This window comes from Olea europaea, unplaced genomic scaffold (genome assembly GCF_002742605.1).
Source record: "Olea europaea var. sylvestris unplaced genomic scaffold, O_europaea_v1 scaffold1919, whole genome shotgun sequence".
In the NCBI taxonomy this organism is placed as follows: Eukaryota; Viridiplantae; Streptophyta; class Magnoliopsida; order Lamiales; family Oleaceae; genus Olea; species Olea europaea.
In genome coordinates this window covers 37602-44771 of record NW_019237010.1, presented here as the reverse complement: position 1 = coordinate 44771, position 7170 = coordinate 37602, and positions in this window count along the sequence as shown.

The following is a 7170-nucleotide window of genomic DNA, read 5'->3' as shown; positions in this document are numbered from 1 at the left end:
ACCCCCCCCCCCCCCCCCAAAATGAGGCTCAAACATGGGCTATGTATTATTTATTAATTTAAAACATTTAACTAATAATTCAAATTCTTACTATTGATCTTTTTTGAGGTAATGTGTAAACTGATTTTATAAAATTGTTAGTTACACGTTTAGAATCTTTGTTTGTCTCTAGAATTGTTTATTAACTTCAAATTTAGTTCAACTAAGAGTAACACAAGTTTTGTCCTGTAAAAATGTAATTAATTAATTATTCAACTCAAAATAACCTTTTTGAAGTGAGCCCCTTTTTAATTTTGCTAAAAATCATATTTTCAGTATATTTTGTATAAAATTGTAAAATATATGATTAAAAATTTGATAAAAACTGTGAGCCACATAAAATTTGTGTTTAAATTTATTTGTTATTAATATTTTATCTAAATCAAATAAGGGCCAAATAACAATAACATTTCACTTGTTTTTTTTTTTTTTTTTTTTCCTCTATTCAAATTTCTAAATACATTTTAGTAGAGGTGTCAACGAGTCAAGCCGAATATAAATCTGACCCTCCTCCTCAATCGACAGTGTCAACTCAATGAGGATTTCAAGTTGACATATCGACATTTCATCGAATTAATGATTGTGTATCAAGATTTCGAAAAGGACATACAATATAAATCGCAAATGTATAATACGTACATCAGGATCGTCGAAGAAAGCTGATAATTGTTTTGCAAAGGGTTTGTCTTGTGCTCGCGCAGAGATGCATCCGAGGGCAGCATGTATCCTCTCTCCTCGCATACCGACCAGTCAGGATGGGGACAGTATCGTAGACTCATATTTGCAACAATTACAATTATTAAATGTACAATTTAATAAAAAAGTAGATAATTTATTACGTTAAATATTTACCTGCAAAGCTAACAACAGAGCATATACATCGTACTTAGGCTTGGATCTATCCCTCCTAGGCATCGAATGCTCCCTCCTAAAGACGTGTAAAGTGCCGGCAAAGCATCTTTACCCCCATGGATAGCTGTTGAACGTATCGATGTCATCAACAACTTTCAAATAAAAAAGTCAATTGACATTTTCCTATGATGACACATCAATACGCTCTCGAGTATAAACACCATCCCCAACTTCAACTTGTCGGACATTTGGTCACATTCTCTGAATGCATCTCCTAACTGCACTAGTGTCACTGTCGTATGCCTATTAAAATAATCATTCAGCAGCCTCTTGTTTGCCAGAATACGGGTCATCGCTGCTTCTTCGCCCATATATCTCAATTCGATAATGAGGGCAAACTTGAATGTGGAAAATGTGGCAACCTTGCCCCCAAGATCAAAAGTGGAGCGCATCTTCGTTAACTGGCTTAAGCAGTCGACATAGTAATAAATTGAGCAACTGCCCAAAAAAACTGTACAAAGTGCTGCGAATACAGGGACCATAAGTAGGATCGATGTTATATCTCCGCATGCTCCTCGTCCAACGAATCCAATACTGATGTGAAATTGGCAAAGTTACAGTTCGACATAAGTTTATCAGGAATCTGTCTCATGACGACGTCCAAATGTTAATTCATCCTGTAAAATTTTAAATGTTAGAACATTGCTAATTGAAAATGGATAAAGCATAATATTACAAAATTAAACTAATCGAACTGTAACTAATATACGCAAGAAATAATAGATAATGGAATAAAGAAAATGAGCGTAATTAAAAATTATTTTCATTGAATTATAAAAAGCTAAAAAATAATTTTTGTTAAATTATTTATTTTAATTGTTTAATAGTTTATTTAACATTTATTTTAATTGTTTATTGAATTTTTAATTATTTATTATTTATTATTTATTTTAATTTTTAATTTAATTTATTTGTTTTAATTATTTATTGAACATTTAAACGTTTATTTAAATTATTTTTTAAATTTTTTGGTTGTTTATTTAACATTTATTTTAATTGTTTATTAAATGCTTAATTTTTTTTATTATTTGTTTAAATTATTTTTTTAATTATTTATATTTATCGGTTATTTAAATTATTTATTGAACATTTAAACGTAAATATTCAATTATTTATTTTAAATGTCAGATATTTATTTCAATTGTTTATTTAAATTTTAATTACTTATTTTGATTATTTATATTTATTTATTATTTAATTAATAATTTAAAATATGATTATTGTTTGATTGAAATTGTTTATTTAATATTTAATTACTAACTTTGATTATTTATATTTAATTACTTATTTAAATCAATTATTTTGAATATTTATATTTCTTGATTATTTAAATTGTTTATTTATTATTTAAATGTTCATTATTTATTTCAAATGTTTATTTATATTATTTATTTTAATAGTTTACTTGTTTATTTAATATTTATTTTAATTGTTTATTGAATGCTTAACCTTTATTATTTATTGCAATTGTTTATCTAATTTGTTTCAATTTTTATTTAAATTATTTGTTTTAATTATTTATATTTATTGGTTATTTAAATTATTTATTGAACATTTAAACTTAAATATTTAATTATTTAGTTTATTTATTTGGTTGTTTATTTATATTTATTTTAATTCTTAATTGAATATTTAATTGTTTATTTTAAATTTTAGATATTTATTTCAATTGTTTATTTAAATTTTAATTACTTATTTTGATTTTTGATATTTATTTGTTATTTAAATCATTTAAATGTTCATTATTTATTTCAATTGTTTATTTAAATTTTTTATTTTAATTGTCTATTTAACATTCGTTTTATTGTTTATTGAAATTGTTTATTTATATTTTATTAGATGTTGGCCTGTCTTTCGCCGCCTGCTTCGTTGCAGGCGGCTCCAATGGCGGAGATCGCCATCTCCACCCACATGTTCACCAGTAAAATTGAAACACCTTTAATTATTTATGTTATACAACCATTTTTTAACTAAATTTTCAAACCCTAAACCCTCAACAATTCAAGAAATCAAAGATTAATGGCAGATAAGAGTTTCAAAACTTATCTTCTTCACAGCGATGGAGAGCTCCGATCTGGATTGTCGATTTTCCTTACTCATAGGCGGCGATTTTGCAACATGAACTTCCACTCTTTTTTACTCTTTAGGTCGGTGTGAGGGCAAAAAGGATTTTCATTGTTTTTAATGATTTTTCGATTTTTTTTTTAAGTCAACGACCATTTTGAAAACTGTAATGATCAAGAAGCCATATGCCCCTATTTTAGGGATATGCATGGAAATGACCTAAACAAAGAGACCATTTTTCCAAAATGATCTTTGACCAATTTATCAAATTAAAATACCTAAAATACCCCTCCTTTTGAATATTGCATGATAAGCCACTATAATATTGAAATCTTCCATTTTAATCTTTAAAATTAAAAATTGCTTGAATTTTGATAGATTTATTGTTTACAAATTTATTTGATTTTTGTTCGCTCAAAGTAGCACCCCCTAATTGGTATCAGAGTCACGAACTATGAGAAAACCCATAACAAATAAATTACCTAAAGAAGTAAAAATCTTTAGATACAGGTTAGCACTTGGATTTTATTTAAAACTAATAAATAACAGATTAAGTGTTAGACATTTAAAAAAAATGTTTAGGTTACACATCTCTAAAAGAATAATGATTGATTGTCATAATTGTAACACACATCTCTAAAAGAATAATTATTGGCATTTAGAAGAAGAAAGAGGAAGTTATATATTTTTAAAATCTATTCATAATAAATTAAAAATAATAACATTAACAATAATTAAAGAACTACCCAAAGAATAAACAGAACAAATATTAGAAAAATTAATAATATGATCCATAAAGGATAAGTATATATATGAAAAAATTGTTAAAGTATATGAATATGAAAAAATTAATTTATATTATAAAGAGAAATATGAGTGCAAGTAATAATACAGATTTGAAATTGAATAAATTACTTATAAAAATGAAAAAAATACAAGAAAAAATACAAGATATAATGCTAATACCAGAAGGAATAAGAGTATCAAATAAAAAACAATTGATAAAATTAAAATGTGAAAGATTAAGACTTGAGAGTAAATATTTTAATATAGTAAAAGAAGAATTAGTAAATACAGATATAGCTAATAGAATATTTGGAATAATAATATATAAAAAAAGAAGATAAAAGATGAAAATTAACTTATATGTTAGAAAGATGATTAGAAAAATTTAATATGTCAATAAGTGAATATATGGAAGAATTAAAGTCATTAATAAAAATGTTAATAAATGATGTACAAGATTTAAGAAATGAAGTAAAAGAAACAAGGAACGATATAAACACATTAAAAATTGAAATTAGAGAAATAAAATAAAAAATAAAAATAAAGAAAAGAATATAGATAAAAAAATAATAGAAAAAGAAATAACCTGAATAGGAAAGAAACATATTGAGAAAGAGAATATAATAATAGAAACAGGAAGTATGGATGATGAATTTAGAAAGAATATATTACCTAAAATATTAGAAGAAAAAGAAGAAGAAAGTAGAGAAAAAATATTAGGAAAATTAAAAGTAGAAGAAAAAGAAGATAAAGATGAATGAAGAATTAGATTTACTAATAGAAAATTTTGATCGATTAAGTTTAAGTGATATAAGTGAATACCAAGTTTTAATGAATCTTAGAGAAAGACCTAATCCAATAGGAACCTCTAAATAAGAATTACCAAAATCAGATGAAAGTTATCCACTTATATAGAATAAATCATATAGACAATTTTATGATAAAGTAAGAGATAGACAACCACCTAAAAGAAATAAATATAGAGATAGGTTTGAATTAAATGATAATTATGATAAACCTATTAACCATGGAAGGACAAAATTAGATTTAAATTGCAAAATAAATACTAAAAAAATCTTATTAACTTGGGCAGATTCAATGATATTATTCATTTTATATAATAAAGATGACATATGAGAAAAGTACTGAAAGAAGAATAGATTTCTTAATAGCTTCTTTTGAAGGAGATGTTAAAAATTGGTGGGAAGAAATAAGTAATGATACAAAAATATTAATAAGAAGAAATGTACAAACAGAGATAATAAAATCATATAGACAACGTATAGAAAAGTTAGTATGATATATTTCAAATGAATTTTTAGGAGAAAATTGGATAAAAAAGGTCGAAGGAGAAGCCATAAGAGAAAAAGATAATGCTAAAATTAAATTAATATATTTAAGAATATGTGATATGTGTAAAATTAAATAATATACTTGTGAATTTAGAAATTATTATTATGTTCAATTCTATAGTAATGAAAATTAAGAAGTATACCAAGACATGTACCATAAGTTACCAGGTTCGTGGAAAAAATATTTTAAAATAGAATTTGAAAAATATGTCAAAGATAATATTGGAATACTTAAAACTTTAGGTTCAAGAATAAATTTTTTTATTTGAAATACTTGCATATATATTTCAACAAAAATAATTATTGAAAAAATCAGGAAAATTAACTAGAATATATTATGAAGATATGGAAAATCCTATACAATGGAAATGTAATCCTGAAAGAAGGATTAACAAAAGAAAATATAAAAATAAAAATTTTATAAATTTTAATAAAAAATATATAAAACTTAGAAGAAAATATTATAAAAGAAAAAATATCCCATATGATCAACAAAAAAATAAAAGTTATAAGAAAAATAAAAGTCAATGTAAATGTTGGAATTGTGGGAAAATATGTCATATAAACCCTGATTGTGATAAAAAGAAAGTTAAAATATTACAAAAAGAATATTTGAAAATAAAAGATAAATTAAGTGAAATATCAGATATTGAACAATATTATAATCAAGAAATATATATAAGTGAAACAGATGATGATGAATCAGAATCCAAATAAGAAAATAGAGGAAATAAAAAATAATAATATAAATATACAAGAATATGAAGGAATAGAAGGATATGGATTAAAAATTACGTTTGATAATAATAAATTTAAGAAAATGCAAAAATTATTCTTAGATTTAAAAATAGGAAAATTGGAAGTTTTAGACATAATTTGGAAAAGAGAAAGGAAAGTAATAAATGGATATCATAAAATTGAAAAAACTATAGATGTAAAAACAACATATTAAAATCATAAATTAAATTTTTTAACAAAAAATACAGTTGAAGAACTATTAACAAAGGTTAATAAAAAACAAATTAAAAAAATTCAATATGTTTATTTAGCAGGAATACAAATAATGTTTAAATCATTATTTAGAGAAGGGATAGATTCACCCTTAACTACAACCTTGCATGGTGGAAGGATAATAAATTTAGAAGATAGTTATTTAGGAACAATAAAAGGAAATCTGACATATCAAAAAATAATGTTTACATGATACCCAAAATATTATGTATCATTGAAACATAGGAACTTTAATGAAGTTTTAAGATTGCATTTTAAACTACATAAAGATGATATTATGCAACCAGGTAATCAAATTATAACTATATAATATAGAGTTTTTTTATACATTTACTAATTCTAATTATGGAAATGTTTATTCCAATAAATCATACATTGAAATACATAAAGAATGTAAGGATATTAGTAAAATAATAGAACCAAATAAACTAATAAGTTTAATTCCGAAAGAATATGAATTTAGTATAATAAGAAATAAATCTGAAATAATAGAATTAAATGAAAGAGAATGTTCTAATAATATAACATTTAAGGATGAAAAATTAATTAAAAGATAAAAAAATCTTAGAATACCTAATAAAAATCAGTTAGAAAAATTTGATAATATAAAAGAAGTAAAACTATATAGGCATGCTGGAAATATGAAAATAGAAGGAGAATATCATAATGGAAGAGAATATATAATGAGCCAAATATACTAATAGATACAGGAGCTAGTGAATATCATATAACTTCAATCAGAAATAAATGTCTAATAACTCATAAAACTGATCCATATAAATATGTAAATCTTGATGGACAAATACATATTTCAGAATAAAAAGTTAAAGTACCAATAAAAATAGGTAGATTAAATCTTTTAGTACCGTATTATATAAATAAAAGTATGGGTATAAACGTCATCTACTTTTAGGAATGAGTTTTCTAAATGGATTATAAGATTATAGTATAAAAAGAGATGAATAATAAATAGTTCATAATGGACAAACTATATTGTCCAAAAAGA